The sequence below is a fragment of the Ranitomeya variabilis genome, chromosome 2 (assembly GCF_051348905.1).
Source record: "Ranitomeya variabilis isolate aRanVar5 chromosome 2, aRanVar5.hap1, whole genome shotgun sequence".
Taxonomy (NCBI): Eukaryota; Metazoa; Chordata; class Amphibia; order Anura; family Dendrobatidae; genus Ranitomeya; species Ranitomeya variabilis.
The window spans coordinates 427,360,955-427,382,138 of record NC_135233.1 but is presented as its reverse complement, the minus strand read 5'-3'; the positions used below and the strand labels follow the sequence as shown (position 1 = coordinate 427,382,138).

The 21,184-nt window shown below is 43.7% G+C and overlaps 1 protein-coding gene across 10 annotated transcripts in view; it reads right to left on the bottom strand.

Moving 5' to 3' along the window:
* Positions 1–21,184, bottom strand: part of PHF21A (PHD finger protein 21A) — a 121,884-nt gene that overhangs the window by 81,638 nt on the left and 19,062 nt on the right. Inside the window, exon 1 of one of the 10 annotated variants that reach the window (XM_077286928.1) lies at positions 9,248–9,505. The exons of the other annotated variants lie outside the window; for them this stretch is intronic. The gene's annotated coding sequence lies outside the window, so the exon portion shown is untranslated. Of the gene's footprint in view, positions 1–9,247; positions 9,506–21,184 lie in introns of those variants that run through there. 10 annotated transcript variants of the gene reach the window in all.

Below are 21,184 nucleotides of genomic sequence, written 5' to 3'. Positions count from 1 at the left end.
TTAAATGTCCTCCAAAAGGTCTTTTATGACCTTCGAGGGTTGGGGACACAGTATGTGCAATAAAAAAAAAAAAAAAAAACACTGCCAATCCAGAATCAGTGTTACCAGCCCGACCCGCATAGGTTATATAACAAAAAAAAAAGGTTTGATATAGAAGAATAATTGTAATGAAAAGGGGAGCAAATTTTCAAATACATCTTGACAGTCCTTTGTCGTCAAAATATAAATACCGTGTGTATGTAAAAAAAAAATCTAAGCCCCAGGTATAATGAAAAAACATGGATGCAAAAATTATTTGGACATCCAAATAAGATTTTTTTTTTTTTTAAATTAAACTGCATGAACGAAAAAAAACAAAACAAAACAGATAAGGGTGCCTGGTCATGATGTTAGATGGCCCGCTCCCAAACATGTTTTATAAAAAAATTATATATATATATATATATATATATATATATATATATATATATATATATATATACACACACACACACACACACACACACACACACACATAGAAAGAGTGCAATCATAGATGATGGCATTTTTAAAAGCAACCCGATGATCTTAAAAATGCTTAAAAAAAAGAAAGAAAAAAAAGGTGCCCACATGATCCCAGAACTTGATGTGTATTGATAGAAAATGCCACGACTAAAGAGAAAAAAATCAAGATCGTGTAAAAAATGAAACCATATAAGTATATTTGCAATACTTGTTCAATCAATAATGAATAATAAAAATAAAAAAAATAGATCTCTAATACACAAGTGGATTTACCCACAGCTTTCATTTACATTGTATATTTCCAAGTCTTGTAGGTAAAAATCACAGTACTTCAAACTCCAGAGGCATCATAAAAGCTGTGGGGTCCCCAAGTGGGACCTGCAGGTTCCGATAATGTAATAGAAATACAGAATAAAAATGCAAATGTGCACAGAGCCTGACCAGGATTCCTGCACTCGTCCATATGCAGCTTACGAGTGTCTATACCATGAGACCGATCACTGGGAGCCTCACTTGCACATGCAGTAGATAATATACAGTGTGCAAGCACCGAGCAAATGTATGCTACTAATAAAGAGTGTGTCACTCAAATCTATAGGATTTCCTCCAAACAAATGGCATGAAATGTACAACATCTCCATGGAAACAAGTAATAGGAAAGCCCTCTAACATGAGAAGGACACAACGGGGGAAACGGCTAACGCTGCCTCCACCTCTACACATTACAGGCATTTCTACACATTCATGTTCCAATAAGACAAACCTCACATTCCTACTTCTGAGGAAGTGAAGATGAAAGGAGGAAAATAAACCTAGAATCTAATATAAAGATTATAAAAAAATAAATAACGATTTTCAACTAAAACCTTACTTTTTTCTCTCTCCAAATACACTTGGGTCCTATCACAATGGGACCGCACCGCAAAGTGGTACTGCACCCCAGAAAACCTCACTATACCTCCCCTAATTCACAGTGGTCCAAAAACTGAGCCAGATGCTTTTTCTGTCTATACAACAACCCTGACAAGGAGGGGCCTGGCTTAGCTATGGAAAGAAACCCCCAAGCCAGCGGCTGTCAGGCCATGCTGGGATTTATAGTATTGTAACACCTGGAGAATTTGATTACATACCGTGCAGCATTTAATATGAATTTATCATAAATGTTTAATAATTAAAACCAAATTCTATTTTCTGAACATGGCTATATGGTTTCCATGAGTGTTGCCTGCTGAAGGCATTCATAGATCAGCTTCACAATAGCTATATGCAGCTATTCATTGACTTCTATGGGAAAGTGCTGTGGGCATGCCCTGTAACCTGCGGATTATGGGCATACTCAGTGACATCACCTACTCTGAATGGTGGATCCTTTGTGATCTACTGTTAAGTCATTGTTCAGGAGCAAGTGAGCTGTGACCTATTGTGTATGGTGGATCCGGTGTTATCTACTGTATATAGAGGTGTTATCAGTCATTGTAAAGGAGGAGGAGGTGAGCTGTGACATCACCTATTGTGAATAGTGGATCCTGTGTTATCTACTGTATATAGAAGTGTTATCAGTCATTGTACAGGAGGAGGAGGTGAGCTGTGACATCACCTATTGTGAATGGGGGATCCTGTGTTGTCTACTGTATATAGAAGTGTTATCAGTCATTGTACAGGAGGAGGAGGAGGAGGAGGTGGTGAGCTGTGACATCACCTATTGTGAATAGTGGATCCTGTGTTATCTACTGTATATAGAAGTGTTATCAGTCATTGTACAGGAGGAGGAGGTGAGCTGTGACATCACCTATTGTGAATGGGGGATCCTGTGTTGTCTACTGTATATAGAAGTGTTATCAGTCATTGTACAGGAGGAGGAGGAGGAGGAGGTGGTGAGCTGTGACATCACCTATTGTGAATAGTGGATCCTGTGTTATCTACTGTATATAGAAGTGTTATCAGTCATTGTACAGGAGGAGGAGGAGGAGGTGAGTTGAGACATCACCTATTGTGAATCCTGTGTTATCTACTGTATATAGAGGTGTTATCAGTCATTATACAGGAGGAGGAAGTGAGCTGTGACCTATTGTGAATGGTGGATCCTGTGTTATCAGCTGTATATAGAGGTGTTATCAATCATAATAATACTGCCTGTGATGAGAATGACAAGTATAAAAAACAATCTTCAAATACCAGATGTATCTATATATAATTGTCTAAGGGGTACTTCCGTCTTTCTGTCTGCAACTTCCATAACGGAAATCCCGCGTCGCTGATTGGTCTCGCCAGCTGCCTGTCGCGACCAGTGACGGCCACAGTCCGATTAGTCCCTCCCTACTCCCCTGCAGTCAGTGCCTGGTGCCCGCATACTCCCCTCCAGTCACCGCTCACACAGGGTTAATGCCAGCGGTAACGGACAGCGTTACACCGCGGGTAACGCGAGATCGCCAAGTCATCTGGGTAATTTTGCAATGCATCCTGGGAACGGAAGATGGCGGCAGCCGCACGCGCATCGCCAGAGCTTCGCTGGATCCCGGCGGGTGAGCATATAACTATTTTTTATTTTAATTATTTTTTTTTTTTTTAACAGCGATATGGTGCCCACACTGCTATAAACTACGTGGGCTGTGTTAGATACCGCGTGGCTGCTATATACGGCGTGGGCAGTGTTATATACGGCGTGGCCAGTGTTATATACGGCGTGGCCTGTATTAACGCATCGGGTATTCTACAGTATGTATGTATGTATGTATGTATGTATGTATGTATGTATGTATGTATGTATGTATGTAGCAGCCACATAGTATATAGCACAGGCCACGTAGTATATGTCTGCTATATACTACATGGCTCCTATATACTATGTGGCCTGTGCTATATACTATGTGGCTGCTATATACATACATACATACATACATACATACATACATACATACTCTAGAAAACACGATGCGTTAGAATCGGGCCACCATCTAGTCAGACTATAATGAGGCTCAAAGTGAAAACTGCAAGATTTCAGAATTCCTTAAAATATACATAATATGGAAAAATGGAAACAAAATCATCAATTCTGAAGTTTACATTTAACATAACAGGATTTAAGCAATAGGTCATTTTCTGACGACATTCTCTTTAAATCAATGAGAACATGGGATCCCCTGTCACAGTTAGACATTTATCCAAGTACGACAAGAGCATCATATAAATCCAACAAGATAATTGTTAATACACAGAAGCAGGAAATTTACAACGATGTCGCTACTTGAAGTATTTTAATGTATAATTACAGTTTGCTGAGCAAAAGCAATAATTAACTTTGCCATCGTTGCCCGTATAGATAGAAGAAAAAAAAATAAAAAAAAAACACAAATATTTTCTCAGTTTGCATCAATGAGTCACTCTAAATGCCAAATGGTTACTTAGCGCCGGTTCGAAGGATTCTTCACACTACAACTCTTGGACTGAGTGCTTAATATCTAATGATGTCGCATGCGCTGCTCTAATGAAAGTGGGAATAGTTATTACACAAAATCAGTCCTTGAAATATTACACAAAAGAAAAAGGAGTTCATCCTCACAGTCTGGACTGAATTGCCTATGAATAGATTTTGTGAAAGACAACCAATCTTGAGAAAGTATTAATATTTTCTGGCGGACCGTCTGTATTTTTCTGCGGTGCTGTGCATCCACGTGACCCCTGCAACAAGTTACTCAAAGACCCACATACACAAACTAAAGTAGCCGAACCCACCCATCTTGGTGAGGTCACGTGGCGTCAATACAAACCACATGAAAGTCCATTATAAGTCAGTCACCGTGATCCTTCGTATGACAAAAAACACCCTCTGACTAGTCACCCATTAACTCACATATTGCCACTACAGTTACTAATTACTGCCATATGGCAAAAACTATTTTATAGGACTATAAAAGGGGCTTGTTATAAAGAGTACAAAGGTAACAAATAAATGGAGGCATATTGGGGGGGGGATTTAGAGAAGGTGTCAGGTTCCATTATCTGTTAAATAAGACTATTTTAAAGAGGCATTAATTGTTGGATGGGAGCGGCTCTGAGATAGTAGTCTTGGCAGCCAATAGATAATCATTTTCCCTTGATGAGGGATTTTACAGAAATCTCGCAAAGGGCCCCATTAGGAATCTGTATGAAAGAAAGACCCACTAGGCCCATTACAAAGCATCTTGTGTTCCTAGCAGAAGCCATGAGCCAGGGGAATCTGTCATATGAAGGATCTCGTTGACCTACACTGGAGTCTCAGGCTGTTTGTTGTATTGATGGCAAGAATACCATTACACGCAGCAAGACTATGACTGACTATATGAACAAAAGCTTCCATAGACATTAATATGGAGTCCCCACTCTGCAGCTATAATGGCTCCAGCTCTATAGTCCCTTATACCCTTTATTTAACTGACAGATTTGTTTCCTCAGGTGTCATCCTAGTTGCATTCGTTTTTCTTCTCCCCCCGAGCAGGTATAAAATTGTCTGAACTTTTTTTTATCCACTGACTCTAAGGAAGTTGTCCATGACTTGGACAACTCCTCCTCACACACCTCGCTTGGCCCCCATAAAATAATAACACTTATACTCACCACCTGTGCTGCCGGCACTCACGGTGCTGGGACTCCCATACTATTGTTGTGATACGTAACGCCGGCGCCCAATCAGCGCTGGTGTCACTGTCCCCGCCTCCTATCGAATTGAGCAGGAAGAGGAAATTTGAGATCAGCTGCAGCCTGGACTTCCTCTTCATGTTCGATTTGTCTGAAGGCGGAGACCGTGATGCCAGCGCCGATGGTCGACGGCGTCACGTCTCAACACCAGCATGAGAGCCCCAGGATTTATTATTTTATGGGGTCCAAGCATTTTGATCAAGAAGGGGTTGTCCAAGTAGTGGACAACCTCTTTAATGTACAGTATACAGATGAAACTCTGTGAGATCTCTGAAGTGCACCGTTGGTCTTCTGTGCTTCACCCGTTTAACAAGATTCCCTTAGACTTTAATGGCTGAGTCTGATTTGCAAAACACATAAGAGTAGGACCTAATCTGACTCTCAGGGACTGGAAAAATAGTGTGTGTGGTTCAATGACACTACGGCTCCATGTGCTAGTCAAGAAAAAAAAAAAAAAAAAACACAACAGCAGTAGGAAGGGTCACACAGATGTGAGAAAGTAGCTCCTATCTAACTTTGGCGCTGTAGGCCAGCAAAACACAGTGGAGACTTCATGCAAAATGCAAATCCAGAAATAAAACTCAAATAAAAAATCTCAAGTTAAATGAAGCAAAACATTATTATTCCTATGGTTTGGTGTTTTTTTTTTACCTTCTTGAATTCTATTAGTCCCATTTACAAAAAATAGGATTGTGGGAAAGACTATATCAGGCAACAGTCCTCCATGGGTCCAAGGTTATCAGAACAGCATTCACAAGTGACATCTACCACTGTCAAAGCAGTGTTGGGTCTGGTTACAACTGATCAGAAAGTCTCCTATGTCACATCGCACCTTCAAACGGCACCATTTTACAAACCAAACTCTGCATGCCTTCACATGAAATCAGAAGGACATAGGGTCCCATAGACTTCTACAAGTGTCTTATTAGGCTATGTGCACACGTTGCGGAATTGCTGCGGAAATTTGTGGCAATTCTGCAACTCCGTGCCCAGGAAATACGCATGCGGAATTGGCATGCATATTCCCGCTAAACACTAGCATTTTGCAAGCGTAATTAGCTTGCAGAATGCTAGCGTTTTCCAAGCAATCTGTAGCATCAATAGTAAAAGACTGTAAAAAATAATTTTAAAAAAATGTAAAAAAAAAATAGTGATAATATTCTCACCTTCCGGCGGCCCCCGCAGCCTTCTCGCTCCTCGCGATGCTCCCTGTCACGATATGGTATGAAATATCATATAAGTTTAGTTTCTCTTGTCAGCCCAGGATGTGGGCTAAGAAACCCCCCTTCTCTTTTACTTCAGAGTTGCGCTTGCCTTGCCAATGTACATGGGGGAAGAGCGTTTTATTGCCTAAAGGAATGTTTACGACCAGCTAGAAGCTTCCTCCAGCAAGAACTGGATTCTAAGTCTCTAGAACCATGCGGTCCTTTGTTCCATTTTTGTAAGATATTAGGCAAACGATTTAAAATACGAACACAAAAATATATCGTCATAATCACACTCGGAGGATCTACCCATCACTCTAAGCATCAGCGTCTAACTCCATCGGGTAAAGAAGTAGGGATTGCTCTGTAAATAATAGGACATATTTGATCTCCTTAGAAAGCCCACGGTAATCTGAGATGAATGCTGGGTTTGTCAGGACTATGATATGTTCAGCAGCGGAATTACAAGTCTTAGAAAGATTTAGCTTATATTTAGTCAGAATGCAGAGAGAGGAGGGACTGGGATAGCCAGCCTTTTTGGTGATGTCACCAGGCTAAGCTATAACCGTTTTGGCCGGACTCCAGCAGGGAGTCTGTTGCTGGAAGAACATGTGGGTCTGACCTGAAGAGCTGTACCTCATGCACTGGGATTTTTGGGAGCCCCTCCCACTAGCATGGTGTTTGCCTGAACTGATATGAACTAAGAACATGTGAGTTATCTTTTCTTCCTTTAATCCTTTTATTTTCATAATTACCTTGAACATATTTGCAATTGTCTCATTTGTAACATCTTTGTATAATTTTGATAAAGCACTGCCTAACCTTTCTGGAGTATAATATTTAATGCTAGTTCTTCCTCCCTGCTCTAAAAACGTACCCTGTCTCTTGAAGGGACATTACGCTACTGTTTTGGGTTAGCTCCGGACCCGTTTGATCGGAGCTGGTGGCAGCTTACCGTGTGCAGACTTTTGGGGTGTTTCAGCGACTGCAGCTTGATAATTATTGTTCCTGCCTGCGTGGGAGTAGTTATCGCGTCGCTGCAGCGCGCCCAATAGCCAGTACATAGCAGGCAGCCTTTCTGGCGACTAATTACCCTAGGTGCAGTACCTAATCTGACCTGCGAGTAAGGGGGGCGCCAGAGAGCTGCAAGTGTTAAGTGGAACTGTAAGCGGGATACACAAATCCCTGCAGTTCATGGTATATTGAAGAGCAGTGGGATACCTAAAATAAGCCCCTGCTGTAAACTAAGAGGTCAATAGCATTGTGTGTTTTTTTTATCACATTGTGGCAGTAGAGGGATAACGAGGATAAGCCCCCCTGCACATGTGATAGCAGTCTGCTGGTCTAAAGTCACCCCAATCCGTGACCTAATGGTGGCAGTGGTCAGGAATCCCTGTGGATTTTCGTGACAAACTGCGGGCTACGGCTAAGGGATCGTGACAATTGGTGACAGTCACGGTGTGAATCGTGACACTCCCGTTCCCAGTGATGCCTTGCGACAATTACCTCAGATGATGTAGCGCCACGCGAGACCGCTACGTCATCACAGGTCATTGTTGCAAAGCATCACTGGGAATGGGAGCTGCCGGGAGCATTGCTAAGGCCTGGGCTGGATCCGGGGGCCACCAGAAGGTGAGTATATAACCATTTTTTATTTTAATTCTTTTTCAAGGGCCTGGAGGAGTGTCTCCTCTCTTCCACCCCCTGGGTACCATCCGCACATGATCCGCTTACTTTGCACATGGTGGGCATAGACACATGCGGAAAGTAAGTGGATCAATGCATTCCTATGTGTGCGGAATTGCCGCGATTCCGCACAAAGAATGAGCATGCTGCGTATTTTTCTGCGATGCAATTGCACCGCAGAAAAATATGCAGCATTAGCCCAGCATTGCAGAATCCCATTGAATTGAATGGGTTGTGTTGTGTATGCGGTTTTGCGGCGAAAATACGCGGCAAAAACGCATACAACCTGCAACGTGTGCACATAGCCTAAGGGTGCTATTCCACTTGGTGTGTACAAAGAACTATTACAAGGCAATGTGAGGCCTAACTCTAAGGCTATGTTCACACTGTTTTTTGGCTGCGTTTTTTTCTGCAGTCAAAACCTGCTCTAGGCAGTAAAATGCCTTTTATTCTGCTGCGTTTTTGGTGTAAATTATGTGTCATTTGTCTACAGTACACATTTAATAAAGTAAAAAACAATCAAAAACGCATGGCTGCTTTCTTTGTATGCTCATTGCTTTCCATGGTAAAAAAAAAAAAAAAACGCTGCAAAAACAAAACGAATTGAAAAGCTAGAGTTTTCAAGAAAGCACTAGTTTTTCAATAAACTTAGGGGGGGGGGGGGGAACATACGTGTGCATGAGATTTCTGAAATGGCACTGTAAAGAGCAGTTTTTAATTTGCATTAAAAAGAAAAAAAAACACGCAACATTTGAACATATCCAAAGGCTGGATTCAGTCATGAGAGAGACCTGTCAATCAACTGAAACGATCCAGGCTGATTCATGTTGGCCTTGGTTCAGGATTTACAGGTTTACTTTACAGGCATAAAAACATAAAATGTCCAACAAGACAAAAATCCAAGATAATGCGATGTTTATTTCCACCGAATGAGGTTGTAGCTTGTGATCTAGTATCCCAAGCAGCCATCTGTTGACAGGAGATGTTGGAAGTAATTATATATCAATTGTAAGGCAAACTAAAGAAAACAACAACAATAACACAAAGTATAATTTCCTAACATGCCGCAAACGAAAAGTACATTTCACGTAGTAACAAATGCTAGAAATGAACACGGCGGTGCTACCGTTTTGTTAACAGCACCACGGCTTGAGGAGCGAAAAATAAAAAAGACGTACCTTTGTTCCTGGGAGTTACACTGATAAGACTCTGGTCCACTAACTGCTAGAACAGCACCTTTAGCATTATCTGTGTGTCTCAGTGATGCTCCTGCAGGCCACAGCCTGAGTCCCAAGCAAGGAATATCCCATAGCAGCAGCACGTGACGTCAGGCCCATCTTTTCTTTCATTTCCCCCCTTTTCAAGTCTGGACTAATTTAAGATCTCAAACACATCCTACAAGAGCAAGCAGGCACTTAAGTCGCAATGAGAACCCTACCAACACATCACATACATCAGAAGGACCTCATTTCCATCAGTGAACCCTGGGAGAACAGAATGTTTACACAGGCAGAAAACTCCTGACGTTTCACTCTACACTTAGAGCACAGCCATCAAGTTTGTCTGTGCGCAGAAATGCTGGCAAAAGGTTGGTCGAGAGGCAACCTATCCGCTTCAGACATGCCATGAACACCCTTCTAACTCTTGCAAGCAAATGGCTATTCACTGCTTATGTAGGAGGCAGGGGGAACAGTCTATACACGCTGAATGCAAGCAACTTCTGTTCTTAAGGAAATTGCTTTTGAGCAGCGTGAACCAATACGTTTTATATACAAGCACAGAGGCTTGAAGGATAAAGCAATAAAGGCATGTGATACGTAGGTGTCGCTTTTTAGGCAGAGATGGATACAGGGAAAGCCTCTGTATGATGCATTACACAGTGTACAGGTCACGGTATCCCCTACTCAACAGGTATATTTTTCCAGCAGCATTCCCTGATAATGATTAATAGTCATTCCTTCACATATAGTAAGAACAGTCACCATAGATTTACTTCAGGGGTACACAGCACCCTGCTAGCAGGAAGGATGGAACAGTGCCTCGTCATTTTCATTATATTACACAACTTGTACAGTTTTTCTCTATTAGTGCTGTCAAGTTGTGTGAAAGGCATGGAGAGATTTTCTTCCAAGAGGAATGGTCACTTCATTGCTCATGTAATCATCCCTTCTTCCAACAACTGGATAATGCAGGCCGTACACATGGGGGATGGAGCATAGAAGGCAGCGCTTGTCAATCACACTGCCTAAAGGACAACCCTGCACATCACAAGGCCTTGTACATAGCAAAGAGGGACAGATTTACAACAGGGAAAATATACTTTTCATCTAAGGTGATTCCAAAGCTTATGCATCTGGCCCTATGTTACTTTTTAGAAGAATATGTTCCCACAGGGAATAAACATACAGCAGGTTTCTTTAGATGGAATATTTGCTTCAGCAGATGTATTGTTAATGCAATTTCGCAATATTTCATTCACACAAAAATGTGCAGTGTGAATGAAAAATAAGAGTCAAATGGGAAACATAAGCAACAAAATGCACTGCGTTTTTTCCTCCAGAGTTTGCAGGGGATATGGATAGTAACAACATTTTCCTAGCAAAATCTGTAATGACACACTGTATGACGCAGGTAATATTGTCTACAAGGACTGAAACTATACAGACAGGAAACTAACCAATATGGGTCTGAAGGGACTCCATGTACCACCAGACATTAATCCTAAACCAGAATACAATTTTTCGTATTTATGACTCTTTGTAAGCACGAAGCGAGATCAACCTTTAGGCTATGTGCCCATGTTGCAGAATGTAAGCAGAATTTTCCTCATCAAAACCGGACTCCCTTGTCAGGAAGTCCGCTCACGTTTTTCTATCGTTTTTCTATCGTTTTTCTATCGTTTTTCTTCCAGGTGTCCCAATACAATTATATAGCGGCAAAATCGCCGAAATTCCACAAAATTAAAGAACATGCTGCGTTTTTTTCCGCGATGCAATTCCGCTGCAGAAAAAAAAAACCGCAGCATGGGTACAACAATGCGGAATTCCATAAAAAATAATGTGATGCGTTTTGTAAGCTTTTTTTAAGTGTTTCCGCAGAGGGGAAAAACGCTTAAAAAATTCAAAATGTGCACATACCCTTACATAGTGGTATCTGTATATTCACAAACAAGCACCTACAAACAATGTCACAATATTGGTCTATGTCATATGGACTCAGGCTATGTGCCCACGTTGCGGATTTGTGTGCAGATTTTTCTGCACCGTTTATGCAAAATCCGCAGGTAAAAACGCATTGTGTTTTACCTGAGGATTCACCGCGAATTTCCTGCGGTTTTACACCTGCGAACTCCTAATGAGGAGCAGGTGTAAACCGCTGCAGAATCCACACAAAGAATTTACATGCTGCGGAAAATACAATGCAGCGTTTCCGCGCGGTATTTTCCACAGCATGTGCACAGCGGATTTGGTTTTCCATAGGTTTACATGGTACTGTACAACGCATGGAAAACTGCTGCAAATCCGCACCGTGTGCACATAGCCTAAAAGCTTTTCTATTCAGTATTTTTTGTTTTCTATTAATGTTAAAAAAAAAAAAAAATGGGTATTAGACCTACCGGTAATTCGGTTTCCAAGAGTCCATCCTGACAGCACCCTGGAGGACGTCCCCTCCTCCTTGCAGAGACAGGAAAAAACACAGGAGAGGTTAAAAGGTCCCACTCCGACCCCTTTCCTTCAGTGTTTTGACAAGTACCACTCATGGATAGATGCAAATAGAATTTTTTATTAACCACATCATATTACAGCATATGAAAATAGTATACATAGGGGGGGAAGTAACAGTGCTGTCAGGATGGACTCCTGGAAACCGAATTACTGGTAGGTCTAATACCCATTTTCCAGGACGTCCCCCTGACAGCACCCTGGAGAATACCAGATAAAACTCCTTTAGGGTGGGACAACTGCTTGGAGAACTTTTCTCCCAAATGACGTTTGCTGGGTTGCTAACACATCAAGTTTGTAATGTTTACAGAATATGTTCACTCTGGCCCAGGTTGCAGCCTTACATATTTGTTCTAAAGACGCACCCGCTCGTTCAGCCCATGATGCTGAGATAGCCCTAGTAGAATGAGCTTTAATTCCTGCTGGACAATCTACCCCTTCTGATGAATAGGCTTTAGAAATTACCGTTGTGATCCATCTAGCTATAGAAGCTTTGGAGGCTTTTTTACCCCCATTTTTCCCCCCAAACAAGAGAAATAGGTTAGGGTTCCTTCTCCAGGAATTAGTGGCCTCTAGATAGTCTAACACTGCTTGTCTGACATCAAGGGAGTGTAATGATTGTTCTTTTGCATTCGAGGGGTTTTCGCAGAAAGATGGTAAAATTATTTCCTGGTTTCGGTTTTGTATTGAAGCTATCTTAGGGATAAACTATGGGTCTAATTTTAAAATTATGTGATCATCGCGAACCTGAAGGTAGGGATCCCTAATAGATAGAGCCTGAATTTCTCCAACTCTTTTAGCTGTCGTAATTGCTACTAGAAATGCTGTTTTCCATGTGCGGACTGAGATAGGCATGTTTTCCTCTAAAGGTACCGTCACACTAAGCGACGCTGCAGCGATATAGACAACGATGCCGATCGCTGCAGCGTCGCTGTTTCGTCGTTGTGTGGTCGCTGGAGAGCTGTCACACAGACAGCTCTCCAGCGACCAACGATGCCGAAGTCCCCGGGTAACCAGGGTAAACATCGGGTTACTAAGCGCAGGGCCGCGCTTAGTAACCCGATGTTTACCCTGGTTACCAGTGTAAATGTAAAAAAAAAACCCACTACATACTTACATTCCGGTGTCTGTCCGTCCCCCGGCGTCCGCTTCCCTGCACTGTGTAAGCGCCGGCCCTAAAGCAGAGCGGTGACGTCACCGCTGTGCTGTGCTTTACGGCCGGCACTGACACATTCAGTGCAGGAAGCTCTGAGCAGCAGCGCGGACGCCGGGACACGTGACAGACATCAGAAGGTGAGTATGTACTGTTTGTTTGTTTTTTAACTTTTACAATGGTAACCAGGGTAAATATCGGGTTACTAAGCGCGGCCCTGCGCTTAGTAACCCGATATTTACCCTGGTTACCATTGTAAAACATTGCTGGGATCGTTGCTTTTGCTGTCAAACACAACGATACACGCCGATCTGACGACCAAATAAAGTTCTGGACTTCTAGCTCCGACCAACGATATCACAGCAGGATCCTGATCGCTGCTGCGTGTCAAACACAACGATATCGCTATCCAGGACGCTGCAACGTCACGGATCGCTATCGTTACCGTTGTTAAGTTGTTCAGTGTGAAGGTACCTTAAGGCAAAAGGATCTTTACATAGAGCCCTGAGGACTAAATTTAAGGGTACCGTCTCACAGTGGCACTTTGGTCGCTAAAACGGTACGATCCGTGACGTTCCAGCGATATCCATACGATATCGCTGTGTCTGACACGCAGCAGCGATCAGGGACCCAGCTGAGAATCGTACGTCGTAGCAGATCGTTTGGAACTTTATTTCGTCGCTGGATCTCCCGCTGTCATCGCTGGATCGGTGTGTGTGACACCGATCCAGCGATGAGTTCGCTTGTAACCAGGGTAAACATCGGGTTACTAAGCGCAGGGCCGCGCTTAGTAACCCGATGTTTACCCTGGTTACCATCGTAAATGGTACATACTCATATTCCGGTGTCCGTCAGGTACCTCGCCGTCTGCTTCCCGCACTGACTGAGTGCCGGCCGGAAAGCAGGGCACAGCGGTGACGTCACAGCTGTGCTCTGCTTTTACTTTACGGCCGGCACGCACAGTCAGTGCGGGAAGCAGACGGCGAGGGACCTGACGGACACCGGAATGTGAGTATGTACTGTTAGGTTTTTTTTACATTTACGATGGTAACCAGGGTAAACATCGGGTTACTAAGCGCGGCCCTGTGCTTAGTAACCCGATGTTTACCCGGGGACTTCGGCATCGTTGGTCGCTGGAGAGCTGTCTGTGTGACAGCTCCCCAGCGACCACACAACGACTTACCAACGATCACGGCCAGGTCGTATCGCTGGTCGTGATCGTTGGTAAATCGTTTAGTGTAACGGTACCCTTAGTCCCAAGAGGGAACTAACTGCCTAAAGGTGGGACGCAATCTCTGTATGGCTTTAACAAACCTAATTATCCATGGGTGTGAAGCTAAAGGATAACACTGGGGAACAATTTGAAAAAAAATTTCTGTTGAGTTAGGTTTTTGAGCTGATTTATACTAAAATTGGCATGTTGATTCCAAAAATAGTCAGTTTTTTTCTAGCACGTCAAGTTTTTCCTCCACAACTTACCTGCCAGAGAAGCACAATTGCACTGATATCTGTAATAAGACTTGTTATCTGATTACAATTCGACTCATATAGAGCTACGTGGCAACTTGTAAGAGTAGTCACAACTGAGACAGTGTGGTGAGAGGTGTGTGCAGCTCCCAATACGTCATAATTATCAATATCTTTACACAAAAAATTTATCATAGTAGGAATAAATAGGATTTGTGATAGCTTTTCTCTTTACATTGGGCGCTTAGTTGTAATTTATATATCTCTTATGATTTTTTTCTTTGTTAGTTTTCAAAGCTTGTAACTTTCCATCTCAGTGTTTTATTTACATATGTACATATTTCCTACATATTTGTCATGCCTATTTCTTATACATTTCATTTTTTGTTCATATTTGTACTATTTAAAAAAAAAAAAAAAAACTTTTTAGGTACAGTACCGTATTTTCCGGCGTACAAGACGACTTTTTAACCCCTGAAAATCTTCTTAAAAGTCGGGGGTCGTCTTGTACGCCGGGAATCGCCTTGTACGCCGGGTGTATATGGTGGGTGGGGGGGGGGAGTGATCCTGATGACGACGAGGGGGCGTCTCACAGGAAAGTGAGTATCCCCCATTACCTTATCATAGCGCTGCAGCGTGGGGTCTCTGTGCTGGGAGCGGCGGCTGCTGTGCTGTGCTGTGGCGGCTCCTCTTCTGCAGTGTGGGGCCTCTGGTGCTGTGGGGCGGTGGCAGCGGTGGCGTATCTTCATGCAGTCGGGGCTCCTCCGGCATCTCAAAGCCTAGAGGCCCCGCCGGCAACTCCATCGGTGTAATGCGCTGGCCTCCGGGAAAATGGCCGCTGCTTAGATTCAGATCTCGTGTCCCGAGATTTCGGGACGAGATCTGAATCTGAGCATGCACAGCCCCCAGCGGCCGGGCCACCGCATCGCACCTATTGAGCTGCCTCCGGGAAAATGGCCGCTGCTCAGATTCAGATCTCGTCTCCCGAGATCTCGGGACGAGATCTGAATCTGAGCAGCGGCCATTTTCCCGGAGGCCACCTGACCGCATTGTACCGATGGAGTTGCCGGCGGGGCTTCCAGGCTGAGATGCCGGAGGAGCCCCGACTGCATGAAGATACGCCGCCGCCACTGCCCCACAGCACCAGAGGCCCCACACTGCAGAAGAGGAGCCGCCACAGCACAGCAGCCGCCGCTCCCAGCACAGAGACCCCACGCTGCAGCGCTATGATAAGGTAATGGGGGATACTCACTTTCCTGTGAGACGCCCCCTCGTCCTCATCAGGATCACTCCCCCCCCCCCAAAAGGCACATATTCACCGGCCCTATAAGACGACATACGGTGTATAAGAAGACCCCCAACTTTTAAGAAGATTTTATTTTTTAACTGGTAAAGTTGGGGGGTCGTCTTATACGCCCAGTCGTCTTATACGCCGGAAAATACGGTAGTTTACATATTTTTGAGAAGACAAAAATCCTATAGTTCAAAAACTTGACGTGATACAGAAAAACTGAGATCATTTCTGGATTCAGCATCCAAAAATTAATTAAGAACAGTTGTCTGACCTAACTCTTAAAAAATTGTGTTCCCCAGTGTAATCTAAGAAAATGCTGAGGGTCACAATCTGCACCTTAAGGGTACTAGGCCTAAGCCCCATGCTGAATCCAGATTGCAGAAAATCCAGAACTCTGGGAATGTCCGGGGTATCCGGCAATACGGTAGACCCGCCACCTTCCATACAAAATCTCTTCCAGATCTTGTAGTAAATTGCCGAAGTTACCGGTTTTCTACTCGCTTGGATAGTTGAAATGACTTCATCTGATAAACCCCGAGATTTCAAAATGTCCCTTTCAGGATCCATGCTGAAAGGTGTAGCCTTTCCGAGGTTTGGTGTAAGACAGGACCCTGATAAATGATGTTCTTCCATAGAGGGAGTTTGATTGGGTTCTCTGTTGTCATGGACCCCAGCAACGGAAACCAGCTTCTTTTCGGCCAGAATGGCACAATCATCAGAACTGTTGCTTGGTCTTCCTGAATTTTCCTGAGCACCACCGGAATGAGTGCCAATGGAGGAAACGCATAGGAGAGTGGTTCGTCCCAAGTCTGGCTTAAGGCATCTACTGCTTCTGGCACGTCTGAAGGGTTGAGAAAATAGAAACTGGACACCTTTGAATTTTTCCTTGTGGCAAACAAATCTATCTTGGGGGTTCCCCAATGGTGGCATAATAGTTGGAAAACTTCTTGGTTTAGTTCCCACTCTGTCGGACAGACCTTCCTCCTGCTTAGGTAGTCAGCCAGGGTATTCGGAGACCCTTCTAGATGCACTGCTGTAATTGAAAGAACTGTGTTCTCTGCCCAGGCAAATATCTTTTGCGCTAGATCTTGAAGTGCTTTGTGCTTGGGACCTGCCTGGTGTCTCAGGAATGACACTGTTGTCATGTTGTCCGTTAGAATCTTCACATGCTTGTTCTTTAGCCGTGACTGGTTTCGTCTTAGGGTCTCCCAAACTGCTAAAAAGTTCTCTGAAATTTGAAGACTTGTGGCTGATGTCCTTGGGCCACTTGCCCTGAAAAAACCATCCTTCCAGGTGTGCTCCCCATCCCCACTGACTGGCGTCTGTGGTGATTACCACACAAGGAGTCGGAATCCATGGAACACCTGTCCTTAGGTTGCTGGGTTGTGTCCACCACCGTAATAATCTTCTTACTGTTGTTGATAGTTGAATCCGTCTGTCAACGATCCCAGACCGATAAAATCTGTCTTTGTAATGGTCTTGAGTGGGCTTGGGCCCACCTGACACAGGCTGTCATTTTCCTTAAGATCTTCATGGCTGATCTTATGGTAACTCGACCTTTCAGGAACTCTATGATCATCTTTTTCATTGACTCCTGTCTTTCTCTTGGCAGAAAGGACTGTCTGCAGCTTGAATCCAGAAGCACTCCCAGGAATACCTTCCGAGATTCGGGTTTTAGGTGAGATTTTTTCCAATTTACGACCCATCCCAGGTGTTCCAGCACCGCTATGGTTCGATCTCTGTGTAGGATTAAAGTTTTTTCTGATCGAGCTATCAGGAGAAAATCGTCCAAATAAGGAATTATTGTAATTCCTTGGTTTCTTAGGTATGCAACAACTTCTGCGATCAGCTTCGTGAATATTCTCGGGGCTGAGGCCAAACCGAACGGGAGACATTGAAACTGGATGTGGCAGGTCTGATCCGATAAACTTACCGAGAACCTCAGAAGTTCCCGAGAGGTTGGATGAATTGGAACCTGATAATACGCACTCTTCAAGTCGAGAGTGCACATTATTGAATTTTTGTCTATGAGATGGATAGTTGATTTCATGGATTCCATCTTGAACCGTTTGTATTTGACCCAAGCGTTTAATGGTTTTAGGTTTATGATGGTGCGACTTTCCCCTGACGGTTTCGGGATTGTGAATAGGGAAGAGTAGTGACCCCTGCCTATTTTTGATGCGGGAACCCAAACTATGACCTGGGAGCTGAAAAGTTCCTGAAGGTCTGAGAACATTGGAGAGTCAGCTGCCACAGTTGTCGGTGAGATATACCTTTGGGGTGCGGGAGATACAAGTTCTATTTTGTAGCCCTTGGATATTATATTTAGTACAAATTAGATTTGAGTGATTTGACCCCAGTTGCTGAGAAAAAACCTGAGCCTGCCCCCTATACCTATGGCGTCATTGCCTCCAAGGTCTAGAGCTTGATCCAAAAAGGGAATTTCTTCCCCTTCTGTTCTGGGTATAGGAACCTTTATAGGTCCCTCTATTGGATCTCCACTGTTCCCTATATTCAGGTTGTTTACGGGGTGGCGGCCTTCTCTGAAAAGGCTGAAACTTCTTGGGTTTATCCTCAGGGAATCCTTTTTATTATCCAACGCGAACTCCAAGATGTCATCTATTGCCTGTCCAAATACCCTGGATCCTGCAAAGGGAATGGCACACAATTTATTTTTAGAGGCGTTATCTCCCGACCAGGATTTAAGCCATATAGCTCTACGGGTTGCATTAGATAAAGAAATATTTCTAGCTGCAAATCTCACAAATTCGGCTGAAGTATCAGCCATGAAGGCTGTAGCAGATTTTATAATGGGAAGGGAAGAAATTATTTCAGCCTGTTGGGTTTTATTAACTAAATGTTCCTCTAACTGCCCCCATCCATATGAACATGGACCTTGCCACCGAAGTCGCCGCAATATTAGCCCATATCAAGACTGCTGACGTCTCCCAAGCATGAAGTAGGAGAATGTCCGCCTTGCGGTCCATGGCATCCCTGAGGCTTGACGAATCCTCAAAGGGAATAGAAGTCTTCTTTGTAACGTTAGCCACAGGAACGTCAGCTTTAGGGATTTCTTCCCATGTCTTGACATCCTCTGGGTCAAATGGTAGATGGCCCTTAAATTCCCGGGACATCACTAGTCTACGCTCTGCTTCTTTCCATTCTTGCAATATCATCAGCCGGATATGTTCGCTTACAAGGAATACCGTTTGCTTCTGAGATGTTAGACCTCCAAACATCAAATCCTGTCTGGATTTTGGACGCGGCTCTTCCTTCAACTGCATAGTATTTCTCACTGCTTGCACTAGGTCTTTCGTGTCTTCCACTGGGAAGAGATATTTCCTTCCTTGATCCTGTTCTTCCACTGGAAGTTCTCCCTCTTCCTGATCTGAGCTCTTGAAGTCTGAATCTTCATTTGACGAATTATCAATGTCTTCTTGCTCTGGGTCCCATCTAGGTCTCTTGCGGCTAGGACCTAGACTGGAATGGTGCTGTTGCGATATGGTAGCCAAGGAGGCTTGTACTTCCTCCCTGATTAAACTCCTCATCTCCGACCATAACGTTAGTTGTTCTTCTCTTACAACCTTTGAAATACAGGAGCTGCAGAGTGCTTTTTTGTACGCCTCTGGAAGCTTTACATGGCACATGGAGCAACAGCTAGATTTTACCGAGGCCTTGCCTGGCTTTTTTGCCGTTGGGAGGAGTGTTTGTGGGATATCCTTATCCTAAGAATACAAGAATAGGGACTGGGCTTAGTGTCTACATGTGAGTTCAGGTGTATTTGTGCTATGTGCACTTACCCTGGCATCCTCACTTCTGATTTCAATATCCTCCTTTGTCTCAGGCATCCTGACACCTGCTCACGATCCCCTTTGCGCCAAATCAGTGACACTGATCGTATGACCGCAGGTCCTGGGCATGTGGACACTAGGCAGCCTGAACGCAACTAAATCAAATTTGCCGCCCTCCACGCTGTGAACGCCAGCCGGGATGCACCGCTGACGTCACCGGAAATGACCTCGGCTATTTTCCCCCACTTACTTCCGCGATGTGGAACGCACGCTGGGCCTCCGCTGACGTCACCGGAAGTGGCGCTCGGCTCTGTTACCGCCGACTCCTCCATGTTCCTGTATGGAACACATAGTTCCGGCGCCTCTTCTCCTGCCTGGCACCCGAGCCGAGAGCCCCCCACCGGGAGGAAGCGGCTCTACCCAGGAGCCCGTCCTCTCGACTGGTCTCTTGTCGCAGAGGGACTCCCCACCGGGAAGTTTCTGCCTTGGGCCGTTAGACAGGGGGAAGGATATTGGACCAGCCGCACGATCCCCCTGAGCCCTCCGGTAAGCCTTCGCACACGCGCTGCTCTCGTGTGTCCCTCCATGCAGGGACAGGAAAAAACACTGAAGGAAAGGGGGCGGAGTGGGACCTTTTTACCTCTCGAGTGTTTTTTCCTGTCCCTGCAAGGAGGAGGAGACGTCCTCCAGGGTGCTGTCAGGGGGACGTCCTGGAATAAAAAAATTAAATTACCGGTATATATTTGCTTAGATATATAAACCAAACTTGCAATAAACATGCAGAATTGTACCGTATTTTACATAAACCCTTGGCAGAGTGACAATTTTCTAATCAGCTTGTGCATAATTTTCTTGTAAGCAGGGGAAGAAAATAAACCAAAAAAAAAAGCACTAATAAATAAAAACATTTATACAAATGGAGAGAAAAGACGTGACTCTAAAACTTGCCACCAATAGAACAGTCTTGTAGAATGACACCACCAGAAGTTCAGTATGAAATGCTGGAAAAAAAAAAAAAACACTGGATGGTGGGCCAACACACAATGAAAAAGGCCCCTTAGAGTATGTGCACATGTTGTGAATTTGGCTGCGCAGATTTGGCCCTGCGTATCTGCAGCAGTTTTCCATGCGGTGTACAGTACCATGTAAACCTATGGAAAACCAAATCCGCTCTGCACATGCTGCAGAAAATTCTGCGGTTAATTTTCCGCAGCATGTCAATTCTTTGTGCGGAATCCGCAGCGTTTTACACGTATTCCATTATAGGAATCCACAGGTGTAAAAATAAAACAAAACCAACTTCAATAATATTTACAAGAAACAACTTTTGATTAAATACACAGACATGTAATTTCACTTAACCCCTTAGTGACGGAGCCAAATTTTTTAAATCTGACCAGTGTCACTTTATGTGGTAATAACTCTGCAACGCTTCAACAAATCCCAGTGATTTTGAGACTGTTTTTTCATGACACATTATACTTTATGATAATGGTAAATCTAGGTCAATATGTTTTGTGTTTATTTATAAAAAGTATCAAAAATTTTAGTAAAATGTAAAAAAATTTGCACTTTTCTAAATTTGAATGATTATCTTTTTAATCCAGATGGTCACACCACAGCGAACCATTAATCAATAACATTTCCCACGTGTCGGCTTTATATCAGCACCATTTGTAACATTTTAT